This window comes from Lithobates pipiens, unplaced genomic scaffold (genome assembly GCF_037356315.1).
Source record: "Lithobates pipiens isolate NorthernLeopardFrog02 unplaced genomic scaffold, aLitPip1_a1.2 Scaffold_8, whole genome shotgun sequence".
Classification (NCBI taxonomy): Eukaryota; Metazoa; Chordata; class Amphibia; order Anura; family Ranidae; genus Lithobates; species Lithobates pipiens.
The window spans coordinates 88,620,929-88,646,598 of NW_027507903.1; the positions used below are offsets into that span (position 1 = coordinate 88,620,929).

The 25,670-nt window shown below is 41.0% G+C and overlaps 1 protein-coding gene and 1 long non-coding RNA gene across 2 annotated transcripts in view; one reads left to right on the forward strand and one right to left on the reverse strand.

Moving 5' to 3' along the window:
• CHRFAM7A (CHRNA7 (exons 5-10) and FAM7A (exons A-E) fusion) overlaps positions 1–25,670 on the forward strand; it is a 353,849-nt gene that overhangs the window by 107,353 nt on the left and 220,826 nt on the right. The window lies entirely within an intron of this gene.
• On the reverse strand, positions 10,234–10,664 carry LOC143961504 (uncharacterized). The gene is made up of 2 exons (XR_013270486.1): positions 10,539–10,664; positions 10,234–10,447 (listed from the first exon to the last, which is right to left on the reverse strand). It is a non-coding gene; the product is annotated as an uncharacterized LOC143961504 (long non-coding RNA).

A 25,670-nucleotide genomic window follows, 5' to 3' on the forward strand; every position in this document is an offset into this window, starting at 1 on the left:
TGGCCTTGTATATTTGCTGCTCCATCCGCTGAATTGCCAATGCAATTTGTAATATTAAGTTTGCATGATTTTAAGACTTCCATTAGCAACTTAAAAAGGTTTTGCCCTGTTGAAGATTAACATTCAACAACTGCAAGAAGCTTTTCATTTATATAATTTGTCACATAGCGAACAATTATGGAGCATTGATCTTTTGAAGTGATGTCTTCCTTACTTCTTTTGAGACATTTTCCTGGATAAGAATCTGAATAACCTGTATTACTTTGTTAACAGTCGTTTTTGAAAGCAAGGTTTTCAAAGTTTCTTGTTTTTTCAATACATTTGTTTACATGATCTTTCAGACAAATGTCATACTTGCTGGCGAGAAGAATGACCTCTAAAAAATTTCCATGGTCTTTCATTATGTCCTCTAGGACATATAGGCAGGCTTATCTTCATCTCCTCTATAACTCAAACCTTGCTTTCCTAAAACTTTTACTACATCTACAACCCGCTGTAGTACTTGCCGCCTGTTTCTCACTTGTTCTCGCCTTACAGACATTTGCTTATACAAAAGTAGATCATCCAGCACTGCTGGATTTCACAAAAAAGACTTTGGCACACACATTGTGCATTACACTCTTCTCATGCTCTTCGATTCTATGATGAACATGACGCTTATCTGTAATTCCTTCAATAAAATAATTAGCTTCCTGTGACTTTGAAAAAGCCAGACAAACAGAGAAAAACATAGATTTTTTTTTCATTACAGTAGGTGAGCCATTTGCGACTTGTTCCATCTTTGCATTTTGTAGCCTTTTTTAACACTGGATCTGGAATATCCTGCCGTGGATGATATTTGATGATATTTGAAAAAGACAGCAAGCTCATTTTTATTTGGACCAGCAAAACAATTAAATTATGTATCTATGTCTTCAGTTTGGCACTATGAAATAATTCAGTGTGCCCCAATTCTCTATGTTCTTCGGTGGATCATTCTGATGTTTCATCAACAAATTCCACTAAATCACCTTCTATTGTTATTTGTTTGTTGCCTCTCTACTGGGCCCTGCCATGGGATCACTGGAACTCTGTGCATGAGGACAGAACATATCCGAAATGTTAGCGCATTTCTGAGCATCAAGTTCCAAAGACTTCTTATGTTTCTCAGCTTATTGGAGGTCAGCAGACCCATACCCATAGTATATTCTAAGCACATTGGGTAACCTACCTTATGCATTTTTATTCCTCCTCCAAAGGGTTGCCTGGGCTACCAGCCTACTGCCATTCACTGAACGCTGGCATCTCTATTAAGCGCTATGAGAGCTGACCCACTGCAGCGGAGCATTACTCAAGCAGAGTAAGTGCCTGCCCATGCCATAGTCCCTCCCTGGAGGCCTGCACCAGACTCACTATAGAAGTATAAAACAGAACCTGGCTATGCACATCGTGTAACTGATTCTGTTTTCTGTCTTCCACTACCGGGTTTTTACAGGCAGCTACCACTAAGCGGTGTCATCATGTTCTGTGGTGAGGCCGAAAGGAGAACCAGTCTGGGAGGTCGGTGTCACTCCCTAGATCCCCACATGGTTTCACCAGACAGAGACCCGTGGGTGAGAGCCCATATATACAATATAATTGCATATTTTATGCTGTGGTTTTCTCCCTGTGGAGCTCTCTGTCACATTCAGGGCTGTCTTTAATATTGATTGGATCCTGGGCAAACATTTTCCCATCCCTCCCCCATAGCAGCTAGTCTCAAAATCAGTTTACAGCTGTAGATCAGGCAGTGAATGCAATTGGTTGCCATAGGTTAGGGCATATCATTACTGTTCTAGCTGGTTTATAGAGATAACAGCACACATTATGGCTCACTGATTAGTTGCTAGAGGTTACAGCACATGATTTCTGCTTGCTGATTGGTTGCTAGAGGTTACTGCACACCATTATTGCTCACCGATTGGTTGTTAGAGGTTACTGCATATTATTTCCACTGACTGGTTGCTAGAGGGGATGGGATCAGTGGCAGTATGGGGGGGGATAGGCAAATGCCTGGTGTGCCCTATGGCCAGTCCAGATCTGGGCATAGGTATATCAGTTGAATCACGCTTCCCTGAAGGACTAGTTGAAATAGCTACCACTATCATCATTTAAGTTTTATTCATTTGCAGTGGGTATTATAAAAAGCAAGTAGTATGTGACTTATTTGGTTATGTATGCTCTTACTATTTGTGAACTTACATTATATTTTGAAATTGATCAACTATGCATTTAAACATACCACTTTCAACCAATCAGATTTTTTTCAATGTTTAAGCTGAACTCCAACTGAACTACATATAAAAAGGACCTGACTTTTGTTGCAAATTATTTGAATTTGTATCTATGCACTCCTGTGATTTACACAGCACTGCCTTATAGTACAGTCAGCCTGACCTTTCTCTGCTGTCGTTAAGCAACACAGCATAGTCAGCTCAATTCTCCCATCTTATGATTGGACAATGAAAGGTCAGCAACAGCTTGGGGAGGTAAACACTCTCCTAATGCCAAATTGTCAATTTCCAGTCCAGGCCAATTCTGGCATTCCTCCCCTACCTTTTTTTTGCTAGAAAACGACTTGGAACCCCCAAACATTATATTTTTTTTTCAGAGACCCTAGACAATAAAATAGTGGGTGTTGCATATATTTATATAAGACGATATTTCTGCAGCGGTTTTTCAAATGCAAATTTTTGGGAAAAAATACAGTTTAATGGTGCACAAAAAAAAAAAAGCACAAAGGCACAATATAATACCCAACTGTTTGGTAAATTATAAAAGATGAGGTTATGCTGAGTAAATAGATAATAAACATGTCACACTTCTTATTCCACCTATGGAACAGGGCTAAATTACGGTACCTCAAAATCTCCATAGGCAACGCTTTTAAAGTCTTTACACGTTACCAGTTTAGAGTTACACTCTGGTGCTAGAATGTGTGCTCTCACTATGTTACCTACAATACCTTACATGTGTGGTGCGACATGTCAAATCACATGCCAAATCAGCCCAGTGTGAATGTGGGCTCAATGCAGAACACCTTTTGGGCACAAGAACTGTCCCTCTCTCACACAATGTTTGACTGATGCCATCACTTTGACCTCTTTTACACTGATGTGCTTTTCAGGCTTTTTAGCACTAAAAATCTTGCCTAAAATGCGCCTCTCAAGCCTCTCCAGTGTTTTCACACTGGGGCAGTGCACTTACGGGACAGGAAAAAAGTCCTACACCACTCCTAAAATGCCCTGCCCATTGAAATGAAAGGGCAGCGCTGCCAAATCACCTGCAAAGCAATTCGGCAGTGCCACTTTTCAGGCGCTTTTAACCCCTTATTTGGGGTTAAAAACGCCCCACTACCGACGGCAAAGTGGTGCTGCAGCACCGGTAAAGCGCAGTTAAAACGCTGCTAAAGTGTCACTAAAACAAGTGTGCTTTACTGCTACCGCGGGGCAGTCTGGGTGTGAAAGGGGTTCTTCTACCTTTGTTCAGACCCCTTTCACACTGAGGCGCTTTACAGGCATTTTTGCACTACAAATAGCACCTGTAAAGCACCTGTAAACTGCTTTTGTGCTTTCACACTGGGGAGGACAGGAAAAAAATGCTGCAAGCAGCATCTTCGGGGCGAAGCAGGGGCGGTGTATAAAGATGTGAAGGGGAGGGAACAGCTGGCTCAGACTTTCAACAGCAGACTGAGAGGCTGTGCCACTGCCAATCAGACATCTGGGTGGTTTCTGACAATATGGTTGGGCTCTGTAATGTCAGCTGACAGCAGGCTTTAGCTGATTCTGGGTCACAGGAATGCAAACATAAGATCACTCCTGTGACCCAGAAGAGAAGTATAACCAAAAAAGCTTTTAAGTGTTACTTCTTTTTTAAGTGTATAGAGATTCCTGTGCTCACCACTGACAGTATAATGCATCAGCTACTGAAGAGAGGAGACTGCAACTCATAATTGCTACAATGTGGCAGAGACAAAACTCATTGTTTACCTTGCCTAATGCCCCATACACACAATGAGATTATCGGGTGAATGATCGTTTGTTTTTTATTGCATGCTAATCTCAGATAGAATCTGATGAGTTTACTAAAGTCACGTAAGTTCCCACACTATAGAAAAAAAACATCGGAAGTGATGTCATGTGCTGTAATGCATTTGTATTGCATTTTTGAACGATAGCTGTACTGATTAAACGAAAATTGTACGATCTAGCATCGTACGGAAAATTTTTTCGTGTGTGTCTGATAGAATAATATTGGATGAATTGTCCTGATCGGCTCTCGAAAGCTCTGTACGAATGATCCAATTATCGTACGATCGATTCTAAAGCGTTATTTTCCGTGCGATTTTCTGATCGTGTGTACGGGGCATAAGGCTTAGGTGATCTGTAAAAGATTTTAGTCCAGTAACAATGTTATAAAATGGAATTTCATCTCTGTAATGTTGTATCAATTCTGCATAGCAGTTCACCCTCTGCAATAACTATTTACTATGATCATTAGCACAGTCTTGCGGTCATCATGCAGTAACTTTATGGTGCATGCTATTCTAATACATGAAAAGCAATCAAACTGGAGAGAAAACAGCCTAATAATATTCATTTACCCCCCATTTGCACAGAACAAATGTACCAGCAGTTTCACAGAACAAACAGTTCTGATTTATTTTTTATTTTTTTTATAAATACACCCCTTTAGAGTGCAGAGGTTTCCCTCACATTATGTGCTTTTCTGGTCGAATGTTCTCAGTCTATAGTGTTAGATTATTTTCTCTGATTGAATGGGCACCCCCCCACCCCAAAACACCTTGTCTTCCCCGCAACCCTGGGCTGCGGGCAGGGAAGGGTCTGTGGGCAGGGGGCTTATCGGAATCTGGATGCCCCCCTTTGACAAGGGGGCCCCCAGATCCCACCCCCCTATGTGAATTAGTATGAGGTACATTGTACAGGGGGTGTTAGGCCCATCTCTAATGCTCAGTTTGGTGTGTATTGCTCAAGAGATTTTTCTTTCTTGGGAGGGTGCAGGTGATTGGCACAGGGCACTGTCCAGACAGACTATCAGAGGTTCTGCAGCCTCATAGAACAGGTAGAGGAAAATAAAAACTCCTCCTACAAGCTTTAACCAGACACTGATATAAAAGTCACAAGGCTGCTATATACTGTTGATGAGAAAATGTATTTAACAGTTTTTATTTACTAAAATAATTGCATTTCCATGTTCTGTGTACTGTGGGAGACCAGATATAGTAAATTCAGGGTCCTGGGTTTAGTAAAACTTTAGGGATTGATTTACTAAAGCTGAGGTGTACAAAATCTGGTGCAACTGTGCATGGTAGTCAGCTTCTAACTTCACCTTGTTCAATTAAGCTAGTAAATCAACCCCTTAGTGCTCTGGACTGGAATGTCTGAAATTTACAAACACTTTAAAAGGGAACTTAGGCGTTGGCCATAAAGCACAAAGCTTTATTGGGTTTAGTTTAATACATACCTCCCTTGAAGAATTTACTTTTTTTTTTACCTTTCTTTACTCCACTTTTGCTCTGTTAAGCCACCAGGCACACACGGTCACACAAATGTTGGCCAACAATTACAAACATGGGAACGCGGTGACGTACATAACGTACAACGAGCCGAGAAAAAGGGAGTTCAATAACCAGTGCGGCTCCTTCTGCTTGACTCCGAGCACGCGTGAACTTTTGTGCATCGGACTTGTGTACACACGATCGGACTTTCCAAATAACAAAGTTTTGGTGGTGGAAAATTTGAGAACCTGCTATCAAAAAGTGGCAGAAAGTCCAACAGCAAATGTTCGATGGAGCATACACACGGTCGGACTTTCCGACAACAAGCTCACATCCAACATTTCCTGTCGGAAAATACGAACGTGTATGCGGCATTGCTTTAAATTGCTTGTCTCTTTAAATAATCTTCATTTATTTGCAACTTGATTGTTAGTACTAAGCTACATGTAAAAGACTGAATTTTGAGCATAGTTGTTAAAGCGCAGTAATGCACAAGCAAGCAAACATGGCTTTGGCTGCATGAACTTGGCTTCAGTAAATTATGTCCACAGAAAGACTATTAATCACGCACCTTTTCTTGCTATAAGCCCCTATGAAATCCTACTATTAGTCAGAATTTAGCATATTTAATATGAATATACTGTATGTTAATTAAATCGAGGTTTTCCTCTTTTACATTTGTCTAAAGTTTTTCTAAATAATGCAGCTGTATTATGGCCCGTACACACTATCTGAATATTGTACGACAGAGCGTACGACTTTTTTCGCTTTATATTCGCAAGTAGAAATTGAATAGGTTTCTAAAGTCACGAAAATTCTTGTACGACAGAAAAAAAAAAAAAATCGGAAGTGGTCATGTGTTGTAATGTATTTGTATTGTATTTTCGGACTGACTAAACGAAAATCATACAATCTGGTATCATATGAGACAAATTTTCGTGCTAGTCCAGTCGAATAATATCGGATGAATTGTCACGATCGGCTCTCGAAAACTTTGTACTAACGATCCGATTATTGTACGATCCTGACTAAAGCGGCATTTTTCGCCGATTTTCGGATCGTGTGTACGGGCCATTAGACTACATACACATGGGTGCATTTGCCCATAAAGTCTAATAACAGTGTATGTGTGTGTGTGTATGTGTGTGTGGGGGGGGGGCAGATTACTAAAACTGGTGCAAGCAGAATCTGGTGCAACTGTGCAAATTAACCAATCATCTTCTAACTTCATCTTGTTTAATTAAACTTTTACCGCTGCTTTTACCAGCGTCAGATTTTTTTTTGCATCTTAAAAATGCTTCTCCATGTTATTTTATGGCCTCATGCACACACAGGCTTTTAGGAGCTGTAAGTGGCATAGGCGTTTATTTAAGCTGCAAAAAAAACTAGGGCCAGCGCATTCTGAGGACCGGCGTTACAGCAGTAAAAATGTCTGATGCTGCTAAAGGCTGCTAAACGTGACTTAACACTGGTCAAGAGTTTTTTTCTTTGACATGTAGAAATCAATGGTTCCCTATGAGAGCCATGTTAACTCATCTGACTTTCAGCTCACTGATTTGAATGGAAGTCGCAACCAAGTTGGATCATGATGCGACTTGTGCTCTGAGGATCTTGAACGGGAACCCCACTCCAAAATTAGAATGAAAAGAAAAACTGCGTGGGGTCCCCCCCAAGATCCATACCAGGCCCTTTGAGTCTGGTATGGATCTTGAAAGGGAACCCCATGCCAAAAAAAAAATGGCATGGGGCACCTCCCCCTGCCCCAAAGCACCTACCCCCCCATGTTGAGGGGATGTACGGTGGTATGGTCCAGGAAGGGTGGCACTCGCTCTTCCCCCCACCTTTCCTTGGGGGGGGGGGATCGTACTGATATAAGGGTCTGGTATGGTCTTGGGAGGGGACCCCCATGCCATTTTTTTTTATTTTGATGTGGGGTTCTCTTTCAAGATGCATACCAGACTCAAAGAGCCTGATATTGATTCTTCTTGGGTGGGGGATCCCTCTATTATTTCTTGAATTTTGGCTTGGGGTTCCCCTTCAAGATCCTCAAAAAAGTCTCACCACAAGTCGGATTATCATGATCTAACTTGGATGCAACTTCTATTCAAATCAATGGGCTGAAAGTCAGACCAGTTAACACTGCTCTCATAGGGAACCGTTGATTTTTAATAGAGGCAGAGAAGCGCTGATAAAAGCCTACGCGGCTAAACGCGCATTAACGCCCATGCAAAAAGCTAATAAAAGCATGTTTTTTACAGCTGCTTTTTCCTGGCTTTAGTAATGGTTTTGCAGCTTGTTTTTTTCGAATGCCCTGTGTGCATGAGGCCTAAAACTTGGAAGCTGATTGATTACTGTGCACAACTTCCCCAGCTTCTGTGTACACCAATTTTAGTAAATCTCCCCCTGTGTATTTCTGGTATCTGGGGTTTCCGGGAGCCGCATACAGCCACTCATAGACATGAGTGGACAAGGGCAGCCGTACGCAACTATGCACCATCACATTAGCGGCGTTCTGTGCATAATGTCTGTGCACATGCGCTACTTTACACAAACAGCTCTGCTTAGCTGCATACAGCCGCTCTTACCCATTCATATCTACGGGCGGCTGTACACAGCTCTAGCATATCCTGGTCAACAGAAATATGCAGTGTCTTTATGCTGCATGGGAAAATGCATCCATGTGATTGGAGCCTTATTTTATGTGCTTAATCATCAATTTTTTTTACAAAAAATGTCATGTTTATTTCCTACCTGGAAAATTGCACTTACAAATGCTGCTTCTCTTTGATATAATTATTATTAAATAACTGGGAAAAAAACATCAGGTTTCTAACTTCAAATATCTTGTTCTTACTGTTCTATTAGCTGTGAAATTTGGCAGCAGAATGTCAAATTATTAATTTTCGTAAACCAGGAAGTAATCAATGTACTTGACTTCTGTATTCGCGCTCTTCTCTTAAAATGATTCAACATGTTCATCATCAATTATGCAATAGCCACTTACTAACAGAAAGTTATTTCTTCTGAAGCCATCCATAAAACATAACATTTCTGCTGTTTCACAGGGATTTACTGTCACCATTTATATCTGACAAAACTATTGAAATACTGTAGAAAGAGTGAGCAAATTTTATTTTGCCCAAAGCTACTGATTTCATCTATCCAAGGAGCACTACAAAGTACTCCAATTAATACAAGCTGTACATAAACAAGCAGGCCTGAAAAATCATCTTTAGATATGAGTAAACTTCTCATAATTAAGGATGAGCCAAACACCCTCCCCGGGTTCGGTTCACACCAGGGCATCCGAACAGGCAAAAAATGTGGATGAACAAACACTGTTAAAGTCTATGGGACATGAACATGAAAAATCAGAAGTGCTAATTTTAAAGGCTTATATGCAAATTATTGCCATAAAAACTGTTTGGGGACCTGGGTCCTGGGTCCTGCCCAAGGGGACATGTATCAATGCAAAAAAAAGTTTTAAAAACTGCAGTTTTTTTTCGGGAGCAGTGATTTTAATAATGCTTAAAGTGAAACAATAAAAATGAAATATTCCTTTAAATATCATGCTGGGGGGGGGGGGGGGGGGTGTCTATAGTATGCCTGTAAAGTGCCACATGTTTCCCGCGTTTAGAACAGTCTGACAGCAAAATTACATTTCTAAAGGAAAAAAGGTCATTTAAAACTACTCACGGCTATAACGAATTGTTGGTCCTGGCAATACACATAAAAGTTCATTGATAAAAATGGCATGGGATTCCCCCACAGGGGAACCCCGAACCAAAATTAAAAAAAAAAAATGTGTGAGGGTGGTGCAGTTTTCCCATGTTTAGAACAGTACTGCAGCAAAATGACATTTCTAAAGGAAAAAAGTAATTTAAAACTGAACTGCGTCTGTAATGAATTGTTGGGTCTCAGCAATATTGATAAAACTCATTGAAAAAAAATGGCATCCCCCCAGTCCATTACCAGGACCTTTGGGTCTGGTATGAATATTAAGGGGAACTCCCGAACCAAAAATGTAAAAAACAAATTGCATGGGGGTCCCCCAAAATCTATACCAGGCCCTTCAGGGCTGGTATGGAAATTAAGTGGAACCCTGTGCCAAAATAAAAAAAATGTCCTAGGGGTCCCCCCAAAATCCACACCAGACCCTTATCGGAGCATGCAACCTGGCAGGCTGCGGGAAAAGAGGGGGAGACAAGAGCGTGCCCCCTTGAATTGTACCAGGCCACATTCCCCCAAAAAGTGTCAAAAATAGTAAAAAAGACAGGAGACACTTAGGGACAAGTCTTTTTAAAAAAAGAAAAATGTCCAGCAATGTCCATCCATCTTCTACCATGCTGCCCGATGAAAAAATAAAAAAAAATCTGCAACAGCTCCACCTCCATGGGAGGCTCCTGCCAAGTGACGATTCTTCTCAATGATAGCTGTTATATAGCTGAGGGTGGGGCCAGTAGGTGGTGTAAGCAGGTGACTCTGCCTTCCTCTGATGTCACGTGGTGTCAGGGGGGGCGGGGGCACCTGTTTACGTCACCGAGCTTGCTCATAGGGATGCTAATAAAAAAAGAAGAGTTCCCCTTGGGGTTTTTAGGCAGCAACAAGAAGCAGAGATAAATCCGTGAAAAGTTATATTTATTTTATTGATTCAACGGCTTATTTGCCATCATAGATTAAAAATAAAGGCTCTGGTATATAATATTATAGCATATCAGTGGATAAACAGTATATGCAACATTTAATACAAAATAGGTTACAGGAACAATTTACAAGTACAGCACTTTTTCAAAAGTTGCAAAATAGCACCCGGGCTGCCCCAATGCATTTCGACCTTCAGGGAGTCAGGGTCTTCTTCAGGGGGTAAAAAGCAACAAAGCCCTGGCGAAAGGAGTAGTTATATTGTATATTCTGCAGGTAATCAAAGAAAAAAGACTTTCAATATAATAGGTTTTAACCGAAAAATTAATGTAATATCAAAACTTATTTCGATAATATTTACCAGTTCCACCGAACCAATGCTTTTCAACCAGAGACTTCTAATAAAATCTGAAAAACGGAACAGTGCCTTCCCTCAAAGGGTCATCCTGGATCCGCTGCCCCACTATTTTGACCCACCTCAACCACCCAAAAAGATGGACACAGGGGGGGGAGGGGGGACAAAAGAAGGGGAGAAAAAAGGCGGAACACGACTTCACAGGGGCATCAAACGCTAGCTTACAAGAACTGACAGTGTCTGGAGTTTCCCCAGGGTGATCAGAGGATCAGAGGAGGGGGTTCTTGGCACACCCAAGGTGGCCACACCTAAAAATAATGAAATACAATATGATATGATATGGAGCAAATACATCACAAAAAAATCACAAAAAATGTATATTATAACTAGTTATTTGACTGGAATATTGCGTATATTGTGTTAATCTACAAAAGCATAGATAAGTGGGAATAGTGAAATGAGAGGGAATGCCACTTTGTTTCCCAAATAATGTTTAAATAAATAATAAACAGGTGTGATATTCCATGTTGTGACGATCAATATTATGCTAAATAATGTGAATGTAGTTCAATAATGACAATAATAATAATAATAATAATAATAAATAAACTAGTGATGCAAATAAACCAAAAATGTGTGACTGTGTGTAAAAGAAAGGAAATAAAAAACCCCATAAATGTGTGTATTGAATCAATGACCCCATAAACATGTGGTGATGCCTAAAAAAGTGATAGTATGAATAGTGATAAAAAATATATTAAGAGCGTCAGTGAATAATAATGTATTACCTGCGTATTGTATCTGCCGCACTTATATTGTAGTCTGCAGATAAGTAAATAGCCCCTTAAAACGAATAGCGAAAAGCCCCCAGTGCCTCAACGGCCCTAAAGCTAAATCAAAAGTGATAAAGTTACCAAACTTCATATTGTATCAATAAAAAGATGCAGAGAAAAGAGATATCTCTCTTCAGCATACTCCATACCTGTTTCAATGATCTGTTTGAGTGGTGTTCCAGGACTCAAATGAAAAGGTCCTGGCTAATACACCTTATTTATAGCACTTACTTGTTTGTTAGATTAGATACAGGTGGGATTCTCCTCCTATTTATGGGTGTGTCAGCTCTCCACCCATCTGCTGCTCTCAACCATCAGAGCCATATTTATGGCTCCTGTCAATTCCTCGGCGTTCCGGAAGGCACATAATGCCCCAGAATTCCCATCGCCTCCGATGCAACCCGCGTGACGTCGCAAAGATACGCGCGCGCCTGCGCAGTGCAAAACCCCCATAAGACCCGGGGAGAGCCCGCACAGGCGCACTGCGCAGACCGCGTCGTCCGGCGGCGATCACGGAATGCCGCCGGCACGGGATTTACCACCCCCAGCCCAACCTAGCCTAGGGAGATCGGGGACGGGAAGCAATAAAAAAGTGCTCCAACGTCCCCTCCCCGTGCCGGGAAGCCAGCGAAACCCCCGACATGGTCCAACCCCAATCAGAACAACAGATCCATAAACGCCCAAGGGGAATTACATAAAGTGACAGTACATCAATAATACAATATAGCTATCGCTAGTGATACATAGTATTGTCGGAATAATAAATACCACCATTATTGTTTCACTGCTTCATGCTATGGTATGGATTAATAATAATGAGGTTACGATCCTGGGAGAGAGGGGAACGAAGGGTAGGGATGCTTACCCACATGGGGAGGCTCGTCCACACACAGTGGGTCTTGATTTGATCTGCAGCTTTTGGCCCCTTTCACACGTGCGGACCATATGTCCATATTTCATCCATCCATTTTTGAATGAAATATGGACATACATGCATCCCTATGGGATAGCGGGTGTCAGCGGATTAACATCCCGATATCAGCCGTCCCCGCTATGGTCCGATTCTGCAGACGGAGGAAAATACTGTTTTTCAATCCGTCTGCAGAGTGGATCAGATGAACACAGACAGACAGTCCGTGTTCATCCGATCCCCCATAGAGGAGAGCAGAGATCTGACAGGGCAGTCCCTGCACACTGTGCTCAGTGGGGATCAATGGAGCAATCCCCGCTGAGCAAGTGGATGTTCCTGGAGCGGATCATCACAGATCCGTCCTGTGTGAAAGGGGCCTTTGGGACATCTAGCCTCTTGTCAAATATTGGTATAGGCACAGAGAAGCGCACAGAGAAGCTACCCTATTTGCATTCTCTGTACTGTTATTGCTCCATGAGACACCAATTGCCTGTGAGCACTTCCTTCATTCTGAAGTGACAGTTAGGTGCATTGTTTTGACCAACTGCGCCCTCCGTAGTTTACTACAGAAACATTAAGGTTCCCAGGCTCCTGCCTAGGTTGCTTTGTGGATGATCCAGTGTGCAGGGGTGGAAGTAGCCACCGGGCTTGCTTGTGATTTTTCTTTATCTGTCCTCGTTACATGAATGTTAATTTAAGCTGAATGGAGATTAGTTCTAATATGTGTGCAGAAAGACGCCATGGGGTGGATTTACTAAGGGCATATAGAATAGGCTGTGCGTTTTGCAAGTCCAGTTGCTCCAGAGCTTCGTATATGAAGTAAGTTTCACTTTACACAAAATATCCAATTACATGCAAGGAAAATAAAAAAATAACAAGCATTTGCTTGAATCTTATTGGATGATAGTTGAAGTCAGCACAGCTTCCCCTATTTTACTAAGCTCTGGAGAAACTGCACTTGCAGAGCATAACTGGTAAATCAACCCTCATGTGTCACCATGTACTCCAGCAGTAATATTATGGGGTTTCTGTCTGATGACACAACTCTTCCTGAAAGGCTTGTATTTGGGGCAGCACACCAAACTGGTAAGGAGGGCAGCAAGAGGAAGGCCAACACATCATCTTGTATGAAATGTGAGGAACATTTTACATGAGCCAGTGATAGAACTGCAGAATGTTTTTTTTTTTTTGTTTACAAACTTTTTATTAGGTACAGAAAAGTGGTACAAAACAAGATATTACATATTAAGAAAAATGCAATATATAAGCTTGCAGAGTAAGGACAATTACTATGTATACCCAAAATGATAGAGATACATTGCAATTATTAACTAATATACAATCCATGGTGACCTTGAAATAGATAAAGAACTGTTGTACATTAATGACCTTTAATGAAGAGTATTCGTTATTCAGAGTTTAGAAAGTGTTTAGAATGTGCAAACCAGGGGTACCATTTCTTATTAAACAAATGATTTGTATTACGTAAAGTACAAAATATTTTTTCCATGAGGTTAATATTATTTATTCTTACTTTCAATTGGGCTAGTGGTACTGATGGAGATTTCCAATGGTAGGCGATTAGCCGGTTTATGGAAACACATATTGTGTGGATCATGTCTCGTGGTGGAGGGCAATCCTATAATAAGGGAGAATAACAGACAACTGGGGAGAATGAGTCGTATAATATTGTCTGAAATTTTGGAAGCAAAATTTTCCAATTGTTTCCATATTTGGGATATTTTCTCACATTCCCCAAAAAAGTGTGAGAAAGACTGTTTTTTAACACAGACTCTCATCGTTACATTATTGATTAGTTACAGTATTGATTAGCTGGCAGAATGCATGTGTTATAGGTGTTGGTATTGACAGCAAATACTGTATGCTCTTGTGAAAATAACATAGGCACTCCTTACATTTTGCAATTATTCACTTTTTATTAATGTCCTTTAGTTTAGAGAAAATCAACCCGAGACAAGTAATTCAGTAAGTGAAGTAGTAGGTTTACTATTCTAAGATGCCTTCTAGTTAAGTAAAGGAAGTATGTTTTTTTTAATAAAAAAAAAAAACGTTCGACTGCAAACAGATCAGGGAGATCTTAGAGAAATTATTAGCCATTAAAATGTCCTCAAGCAGTTCTATAGCCCATTTAAGCTGATTTAGATTAATATACACAGCATGCATCAGTACAGAAAAAGATTGCCTAAAATCTATAAAGCTAGAGATAACTGTTAATCTCCAAGAAAAACAGAGACAGGCTATGTCATTTTTGCAAATGTATAAAACTATCCTAGTGGGTTGTTATGAAGAGACGTGATGTTATTTGATTAGATAACCATCATGGTATAGGGGGAACCTTGTTGATTAAGCTTCAAACATTTAGGAATGTATATAAAGTTATTTGCTATTTACCCATGAGATATTTTGCCACCCACAGGTGTGCTGGGTTGGGTCAAAATTTCTGCAGGTATTTATTACAAAATTCAGTACAAAATCTAGGTCTCTAGTACTGTACATTGTCAGAATACAGTATATTATCCTCTTTCTGACAGTCATTTCTTGGAAAGTGGGAGTCAGTGTTTAAAGTGTATCTAGTACCAATTTTTTTTCTAGTTTGGAAATTAGAGAATGATTACAACCCCTGCCAGGTTTTGCCATCTGTCTGTGTCACGCTGGAGAGATTTGCCTCCCCTTCATGTTCCAAATATCTCCCAAATTAAGGGTAAATCAGTTGCAAAACAGGGGTTTGACATATAAGCACTCTATCTAAGCTATAAACAACATTTTAACATTAACTATACTTTAAAAGGCAAAGTTCACCTTTTCCAGAACATAGCCAATGCAGTCAAGGGGCCCCTGTAGATATTCAAAATCTGTGCAGCTAAAATGATCATTCATTTTATTCTTTTATATGTAGGCCATTTGTGTCCCCTCCTGCAATGCTAGGAATGAGCATCCAACAGTTCTCACTTCCTAGCAACAAGTAAGCACATGGGGCTGCACAGATTTATAATATCTACTGGGGCTCCTCAAATGCATAGGCTATTTTCTGGAAAAGGTAAACTTAGCCTTTAAGCCTAAAGCCATCATTTTCATTACCCAGCATTTGTGCTATAGGTAACACAATAAGGTACTTTGAGTGGCTAGGAAACTTTGGCAGACCGATTTATTCTGATTTTTTATTTTTGTAAACAATTACAAATTCATGTTGCAGTCTCATTGCGTGTGTGAGGGCAACCAGGTAAGGAGTACAAAGATGAGTGTGTCTTGCCTACAGACAAGCATGGTGGTGGGAGTGTCATGGTATGGGGCTGCTTGAGTGCTGCCGGGAATGGGGAACTACAGTTCATTGAGGGACCCATGAATGCTAACATGTACTGTGACATACTGAAGCAGCGCATGATCCCCTCCCTTCAGAGATGGGGCAGCAGAGCAGTATTCCAACATGATAACGACCCCAAACACTTCCAAGGCGACCACTGGCTTGCTAAAGAAGGTGAGAGTAAAGGTGATGGACTGGCAAAGCATGTCTCCAGACCTTAACCCTGTTGAGCATCTGTGGGACATCCTCAAACAGAAGGTGGAGGAGTGCAAGGTCTCAAACATCCACCAGCTCCGTGATGTTATGGAGTGGAAGAGGACTCCAGTGACAACTTGTGAAGCTCTGGTGAATTCCATGCCCAAGAGGGTTAAGACAGTGTTGGAAAATAATGGTGGCCACACAAAATATTGACACTTTGGGCCCAATTTGGACATTTTCACTTAGGGGTGTACTCACTTTTGTTGCCAGTGGTTTAGACATTAATGGCTGTGTGTATTTTGAGGGGACAGCAAATTGACACTGTTATACAAGCTGTTGGCCCCTTTCACACTGTCGGACCGTGCAGGTCCGCCTGTCAGTTTTGATGACAGACCTGAATGGGAACTCCATGCTGGTCTATGGCGCGACAGATGTTAGCGGTGACATGTTGGCTGACATCCGACCCAGTCCAATCCACCAAAAGCAGATGGATGGCCCTATCTCTGGATCCATCACTGGCGGATCGGATCGGGTGAGATCTGATGAAAACGGACATGCTGTCCGTTTTCATCCAATCTCTCCATAGAAACCAGCGACACTCGACAAGCCCCTCCCTGCTCAGTGAGAAGAGAGGGACCTGTCATCCGCTGGCTCAGTGGAGATCAACGGAGAGATCTCCCTCTGAGCCGGCGGACAGAGGTGGATTTTGTGGAAGCGGATCCACCTTGTGAGAATGAGGCCGTACACTCACTACTTTACAATGTAGCAAAGAGCAAAGTGTAATTTCTTCAGTGTTGTCACATGAAAAGATATAATAAAATATTTACAAAAATGGGAGGGGTGTACTACTCACTTTTGTTAAATACTATATATATATATATATATATATATATATATATATATATATATATATATATATATATATATATAAATATACATATATACGTGAAAGGCACCAAGCCTGATGAAGAGCATGGAATGTAGAACTGTACAGTAGCATGTAACAATTTTATGCCTTGAAGAGCATTTGATATAAATACATTTTGCATTGGAGAATGTGTCCCGTCATTATATATATATATATATATATATACACACACACACACACACACACACACACACACACACACACACACACGCTATATATGTGTTTTTTTTTTTAATTGCCTAATAATTCAAATGAATCACTAGAATGCATCAAGCTGCAGCTATATATAGTGTTGTAAGCAGAGTGCAAAGTCAGGTGCAGCTGTGCATAGAAACCAATCAGCTTCAAGGCTTTTTTTTTTTCTTTGTCAAAGCTCAATTGAACAAGCTGAAGTTAGAAACTAGTTTCCTACCATGCACAGTTGCATCGCATTTTGCACTCTCCATTATCTTATTCATACAGTACATAACACAGAAATGTTATTCTTAGTCCATAGGTTCTATGCCAGTACCTTCAGGTGACTGGACACCGGCAAAGCTTTGCCGGGAATGCCCATTGTAGTAACATTATAATCCCACCCCCTGAGTAAGGCTCTATTTTTTTGTCAGGTTCTTAGGCGATGGACCTTTTCTCCTGTGAAATACTTTTTTTTTTTATGTTTTACTGTTTTTTTTCTTCCTGATCTGCAACTTGCACTTCTGTCAAGACCTGACTGATTATTACTGATTGTTATGGTTCACTAGCAGTTTCTGGATTGGTTATCCTTGATGTACAGCAGCGGAGCTGGCCTGTAATGTTTACTTTGGGCACTGGATCCTATGCTCAGTGCTCTCATTGGTACATGATGCAGCCAGTGTGTTAGCCACAGGGTTCAGGGTCATGGTCCTATGGCACCCACGCCTTGAAGACCCTTTTTGGGGTATGCTCATCATGACCGGTGGAGCATGGACCCCGAATAGGACCAGAAATCTTGACAACATAAGACAGGGTCCCCCCCCCCCACAATCAGGGGGGTACAGCCTATACAACTGTAAGGGGCCCGAGCATCTAAAGGGGCCCAACCAGGCTAGGAGAAGGCAGGAGCGGGTGAAGGGGAGCCATGTTGTGCAATGCAGAAACAATCTCAGCCGCATCTGCTCTCTGTTGCATTGAGCTCAGACATTACGTTTTTTACTGCCGCCTCTGGCTACTATGTGCATGTGCACCCCTTGCAGGGCTGTCTTTAAGGCAGGGCAAAAGGGACAGCTGCCCTGGGCCCTGTTATTGTTGTGGGGCCCAAAGTAGCTGCCTCATACTTGCCAACTATCCCAGTTTAAATTTCCTTGTCCCTTGAAGTTTTAGCCCTGTTGTTGTGTACAGATGACTTACCTGCAGATCCTGTGTTTACATGTAAATAACTGGCAATCATATGTAAATAGCAGCAGCATTACTAAGCAAATAGCTGTGGCCAGCTGCATTGAAATGTAAATAAAGGTGGTATTCATATGTATATCATGCTTCCCTGCAGTGAGAAGATGATATGCTGTAACCTCTAGAAATCAGTGAGCAGTATTACTGTACAGTAATCTCTAGCAACTAATTAACAAGCAGAAATAATTTGCTGTAACCTCTAGCAACTAATCAGTGAGCCGTAATGTGTGCTGTAACTTCTAGCAACCAGTCAGTAAGCAGTAATGATATGCTGTAACCTCTGGCAACCAATCAAAATTGCTGCCTGATCTGATACAGTAAACTGATTTTAAGTCCAGCTTCTATTTATTGTATGTCTCAGAGCAGGTGGAGAGTGAAATTGCATGGGAGGTGGCCCCCCAAATTTTTTTTGCCCGGGGTCCAATCAATATTAAAGACGGCCCTGACCCCTTGTGTGTGCTGTGTTATATTGTGTGATTGGCTGCAGCCCCTCTGTGTCTTAGCAACATGTCAGCTTTGTGGAAACAGGAGCTGGGACCAGGTAGGGGCTGTGAAGGAAAGGGAGGGGGTTGTTTGTGTACAGGGAGGTGCCAAAGGCTTGTGTGTTTACAGATGTGTATATGTGGGGAGCTGACATGTATACAGGTGTGAGGGGGTCCCTGACATTTATACAAGTGTGAGGGGGGCCTGATATGTATACAGGTGTGAGGGGGGCTTGACATTTATAAAGGTGTGAGGGGGAGCCTGACATATATACAGGTGTGAGGGGGCATGACATATATCGGTGTGGGAGGGCTGACATATATACAGGAGTGAGGGGGGCTGACATGTATACCGGTGTGAGGGGAGCTGACATATATACAGGTGTGAGGTGTGAGGTGTGAGGCGGGGCTGACATATATACAGGTGTGAGGGGGCTGACATATATACAGGTGTGAGGGGGCTGACATATATATAGGATTGGGGGGCTGAGTGCATATAGATGTGAGAAGGGTGGCTGACATACACAGGTGTGAGGAGGGGGGCTGACATATACAGGTGTAAGGAGAGGGGCTGACATATACAGGTGTGAGAAGGAGGGCTGAGTGTGTATTCGGAGTGCTGGCCCATGGGCAGGCCCTGAGTAATGTTGGTGGTCAGGCTTGGTGGGGGCCCAGGCCTAAAGCTGTGTAAGGGGCCCCCTGCCCTTACATAACGGTTCCTGGCTATACATCTCTGGGGACTAGTTAACTTTAATTGTACAGGTATATAAAAAATATTGCACTTACAAACTTAATAGGACATCAGGCCTTAAGATGATGTAAGTTATTACGAAACGTGTAGGGAGAAGTGATGCGCTGACGTCACCTCGTTTTCATTTGTTGGCATTCCAGGAAGCACGGGTTGGTTTGTTTGTGTGCGTCCGGCCGGCGCACACTTCTTAAGGCCTGATGTCCTATTAAGTTTGTAAGTGCAATATTTTTTATATACCTATACAATTAAAGTTAAAGGTTTTACACTATCCAGAGCCTTTATATCTTTTATGTGCTACCATGTTGAGTGGAGAGTGGTGCACGGGAGGGGAGGATCTTTGAATGACTGAGCCGGTGTCATATTGTGGAGGATACAGGATCGGAGGGCCAGTCTAACAGCGTGAAAGCACATTTATCACACTTTTACATCAGTTGTGACCCTCTGTAACGGGGGTCATATCTGTCTGATAAGGAGCCAATCTCTATATATCTGGTGGTGGAGATAGCACGGAGATAGCACGGCTTGCACTTTTGAAGAGTCCCATCAGAAGTCAGCATTTCTCACTTTATCACGGGTGGCTGGCTACTCAATATGGACACTATTTATTAATATTAATACTTATTTATTAGCACTATTATTAATTTGGTTCATATGTCTATTTAAATGTTTATTTAAATGTGAAGATCACAAATATTTGTTATATATTAATTGGCACCCGTCCTTGGAGGAGTGGTTGTCACAACACTAATTGTGGTTTGTGATCATTTTAATTTGATGATTGGTGATATTAAGTTGTATCAGCACAAGGTTTATTTTGTGTTTCACACATATATTTATATGTTTTATTATTCACAGGTTAGCGCAATTCATATTTTCCTACTTTTCTTTTTGTATATTTGGTGTACAATAGAGTTGCAGCTTCCAAAGGGCCTTTTTGGGCTGTTCTAGGTTTCTTTATTCCGTAGCACAGTTTGCTTCCTTTTTCTTCTAAAATGACATATATTACAACTATTTGTTTTATATCTATATTGTTTTTTCCATTCGCCATGTCTTGCACTTCATGGTTGCAGTCATATAACTGCTGCATCTCCATTGCCGGGCTGAACGTCAGAAAGCCCTTCATGTGCAGTTTTTTCTGTTATCAAAGTTTACACTGAAGGACCTGCAGCATCAAGCTTTGATGTCACAGAGCTGAATTAAGTTGGATGAGGATTCTCTACTTTAATCTTAAATTTTTCTTAACTTAATTAATATAATTATAATCTTAATAGCAAGGCTGCCCTACAGTAATTGTTTTATCAAAAACCTAAAATGTCATTCTGCTGGAGGATCAATGAAAATAATGGTGGACAGATAAGAAGCTTTATTCAGCTGCAACATGTTGAGAACTAAATAATTAGTGTATCACTAAATACAAAAAAAAAATCAACACAGTTCTCTCTGATTTAAGATATTCAAATCGGTTTTAAAGAAGTCACATTTGCATTGAAAAAAGAAAAGCTGGTTGTGAGTTAATTTATGAATACTGATCCTTGCTTACTCAAAGAAATGAGGAATGATTATGGAGATAATCCATTTTTTATTTTCTCCAATCTAGCCTGTCAGCTCCTTCTCGTCTAGAAGCCCAATTTGTGGGCATTTCTTTTGTTGAACACTGACATCGTACACACCCGTCAATGTAGCAGTGCTTCCAACACTCCTCTGCATGTAAACTCACCGGCCGCTTTATTAGGTATACCTGTTCAATTGCGTGGTAACACAAATTGCTAATCAGCCAGCTCAATGGATTTAGGGATCTAGATGTAGTGAAGAGGACTTGCTGAAGTTCAAACCGAGCATTAGAATGGGGGAGAAAAGGGAGTTTAAGTGACTTTAAATGTGGCATGGTTGTTGGTACCAGATGGCCTGGTCTAAGTTTTTAAAAAACTGCTGGGATTTTCACACACAACCATCTCTAGCGTTGCAGAGAATGATCAGAAAAAAGAGAAAATATCCAGTGAGTGGCAGTTGTGTGGATGAAAATTCCTTGTTGATGTCAGAGGTCAGAGAAGAATAGGCAGACTGGTTCAAGATGATAGAAAGGAAACAGTACCTCAAATAACCACTCATTACAACCAAGGTATGCAGAATACCATCCCTGAACACACAACACATTGAACCTCGAAGCAGATCAGCTACAGTAGCAGAAGATCACAACGAGTGCCATTCCTGTCAGCTAAGAACAGCTAAGAACAAATCTGCAGCAACCGCGCAATGCTATCATGTCAATATGGACCAAAATCTCTGAGGAATGCTTTCAACACCTTATTGAATCTATGCCACAAATAATTAAGGTGGTTCTGAGGGCAAAAGGGATCCACCCCAGTACTAGCAAGGTGTACCTAATGAAGTGGCCAGTGAGTGTAATGCCATGTACACACGGTCGTACTTTCTGACAACAAAATTCGTCAGTTTGTCTAGCATAACATGGTCGCACAAAGTTGTCGGAAAATCGTTCTGAACGTGGTGACGTAAAACACGTACGACGGGACTATAAACAGGCCAGTAGCCAATAGCTTTTGGCTTATAATTTATTTTGAGCATGCGTAGCACTTTGTCTGTCGGAATTGTCTACATACGATCGTAATTTAAACGATCAGATTTTATTGTCAGAAAATTTTAGATCCAGCTCTCAAACTTTGTGTGTTGGAAATTTCAACAACACGATCCGATTGCACATTTTCCATCGGAAAGTCTGACTGTGTGTACAGGGCATAAGTCTGAAGTGAGAAGAGGAGGAGAATACTGACACACTGGCTCCCTCTACTGTTGATGTAGTAGAGTCTTAAAAATAAATAGAGCTGCTAGGAATAAAGTGATACAAACTAAATAGAAATATGCCCAAATATGTGGGAACCTTGCCACCCAGGCAGTCCATAACAACAAAACTAACAAAACTGGTCTCCATACTGGAGAAATATTTGGAGTGTCATACCCCATGCATATCAAACCGCTATCGTCGGTCCTCCCAAGACTTCCTGCTCTCTAACTCCCTTGTCACCTCCTCCCATGCTCGCGCCTCCAGGATTTCTCCAGAGCTTCTCCCATCCTTTGGAACTCCCTACCACTATCTGTCCAACTGTCCCCTAATCTATCCATCTTAAGACGATCCCTGGAAACAATTCTCTTTAACCACTACATTACTGGGCACTTTTGCCCCCTTCCTTCCCAGACCATTTTTCAGCTTTCAGCGCTCTCGCATTTTCAATGACAATTGTGCGGTCATGCTATGCTGTACCCAAATGAAATTTGTATCATTTTGTTCGCACAAATAGAGCTTTATTTAAGTGGTATTTATTCACAACTCCGTTTTTTATTTTTTGCGATATAAGTGAAAAAAGAGTGGAAATTTGGAAAAATTTAGAATTTTGTCATAAATTTAAGCCAAAATATATTCTGCTACATGTTTTTGGTAAAAAAAATCTGTTAAGTGTATAATAATTGGTTTGTATGATCACGGACATACGTACGCAAATGATCATGTACAGGGGATCACGGACATGTGTGTGCAGAGACATGTGATTTTAGTGGGACATATGTGGGGGGCAGGTGTTTTTATTATTTGGGGACATGTGTGTTTTGGGGACATTGTGTGGGGACATGTGTGTTTTACATTTGTGTTTACACTAGACTGGTGATCAGTGAGTAAAAAGCTGTAAAAAACAGCTCATACTCACTGATCACCAGTCGGCTGCAGCGATCCGCTCTCCTCTCCTCAGCAACCACTTCTGTGTAAGGAGAGGAGAGCTGATTGCCTAGCAACCGGCTGTTTGTTTACATCACATGATGGCTGTGATTGGACACAGCCCTCATGTGATCAGGAGGGCCAATCACAGAGCCCTCCTGCCTATTGGAGATGCGCCATGTCCGGGTAACACAAGTGCAACGGGACCGCGCTGCTGCACAGGCATGCACGTGCGATCCCCCTCCTTCTGAAGGACGTTCCTGAACGTCCACTCAGAAGGAGAGGGCACCCACCCGGCCATATATGTACATTGGCCAGGTGGAAAGTAGTTAAAGAAGCCTATCCTGCTTCTAACTACCACTGTTTTACTTCCTCCATCAGCTCATCTACCACAGCTATTACCTTTTGTATCAATTGCCCCTTCCTTTTTAGATTGTAAGCTCGAATGAGCAGGGCCCTCTAATTTCTCTTGTACCAAATTGTAATGTAACTAATGTCTGCCTTTATTTTGTTAAGCACTGAGCAAACTGTTGGCACTATATAAAACATGTATAATAATAATAATAATAATAATAATAATAATAATAATAATAATATAATATCAAATGAGAGTAGCTTGGAAAATAACATGACTTCCCGTTGGGTCTTCAGGACAAGAAATAAAAGTAGATCTCACTGGGACAAAAAAAATCATTAAAAAAACAAAAAAACTGGTGGGATTTTTAATTAATTCCATACTCTACAGTATATACTCTATAAAAAATTCATTAAAAGCTTTGATTTTAAATTTACTTTATGTGAGAAGTAATTCACCCCCAGCATGGGCAAGTTTATTTTCCTTTAGGTATTTCCAGAAAGAAGAAAAAAGAAAGTTTGAGAATATAATATAAGGGAATATAAAGTATTCCCCTATTTATTAAAAAAATATTGAAACATAGAATTACAATTAGAACTTAAGAAAATAGAAATTGCTATTACTCAATACAATCATCACAGAGAGAAATCCAAGAAGCTGACACTACACTAGTTAAAACGTTCATTCACCTTATTTCCCATTTAACTTTATAGATTATAGCATTCCACTTAGTATTAGCTTTGCTATGGTTTAAAAAGTTGTATCTTATTTTGTGGCGATAAAGGCATGACCTATAAAAAGCCAAAAAGTAAAATTTTCAAAAGCAAATATTATCTTGTACTTGGTTACATCTATAAATGAAATGAGTTCATCTGCTGGTATTCAGTTTTCTTTGTTCTAAAGAACAGTCTTGGTCTCATTTGTTCTTTTGAAGGGAATGAATGTAGGCAGCTCATTTCAAAACCTTATGAAATGAGCTGTGTTTTCTACATCTGAAGGACCGACATTTTTTTACTGAGCATCCATTACACTGAGGATCATTTTCAGAGTCAAACTTCAAAATTTATTACAGATAAAAAATATTACTGATACTTGTGTGCTTGCTTTATGCTTATAGCATCTATCTTTTCTAATGCTTGCACATTAGATGATAAGTATAAACGGTGACCATTACTAGTATGCAGGTAATCAAATGGGCTGAATATGTGTGTATATTAGGTTTATGTTCCGTGACTACTACGATTTAAAATAATTAGAGTTTGTGAAGACCTTCATAAGTTTTCTGTCCTTGGAGCTATGAGGCAAAGCATGCATACAATGTACACATTCATACTGCCATTTTTTTTGAAGTTTTTCAAAAGCCTGTGATGAAAGAAAAAATATCTATGCATTCTGTGAGTCAGAATATGCTGCAGGGTGCATTTTAAATTACTGGATGTGGGACTGTTCGGACTGAACATGATAGCAAGGTTACCTTTGACTGAAATGTAAGGAGACTTTAAGATTTTTGTTAACATATTGCTGACTCCTTTGCATTAGTTTGTACATAAAAAAGATGCTATAACTTCTGCAGTAGAATGCTATATAGCATTGGCTGGCTGGTGCTCAAAATGTTTTGGGGGGAGGGGGTGCAAACAAAAAAATGCTGAAAAAAAACTGCCATCAATTCCAGCCTCACTTTACCATCAATCGCAGCCACTGTGCCATCAAATGCAGCCACTGTGTCCATCAATTGCAGCCACTGTACCATCAAACACAGCCACTGTGCCATCAAACGCAGCCACTGTGCCCATCAATTGCTGCCACTGTGCCCATCAAATGCAGCTACTGTGCCATATCAAATGCTCCCACTGTGCCATATCAAATGCTTCCACTGTGCCATCAAATGCTGCCACTGTGCCCATCATATGCAGCCACTGTGCCCATCAAATGCAGCCTCACTGTGCCTATCAAACGCAGCCTCACTGTGCCGATCAAATGCAGCCTCACTGTGCCCCATCAAATGAACCCCCGCTGTGCCCCATCAAATGCAGCCTCACTGTACCACATCAAATGAAGCCTCACTGTGCCCCATAAAATGCTCCCACTGTGCCCAATCAAACGCAGCCACTGTGCCATATCAAATGCTGCCAGTGTGCCCCCCGCCGCCATCTGTACTTACCCTGTCTCAGTGGTGGTGGCACAGCTCCTCAATGTCTTCTCCCATCCTGTGCTATGATTGGATG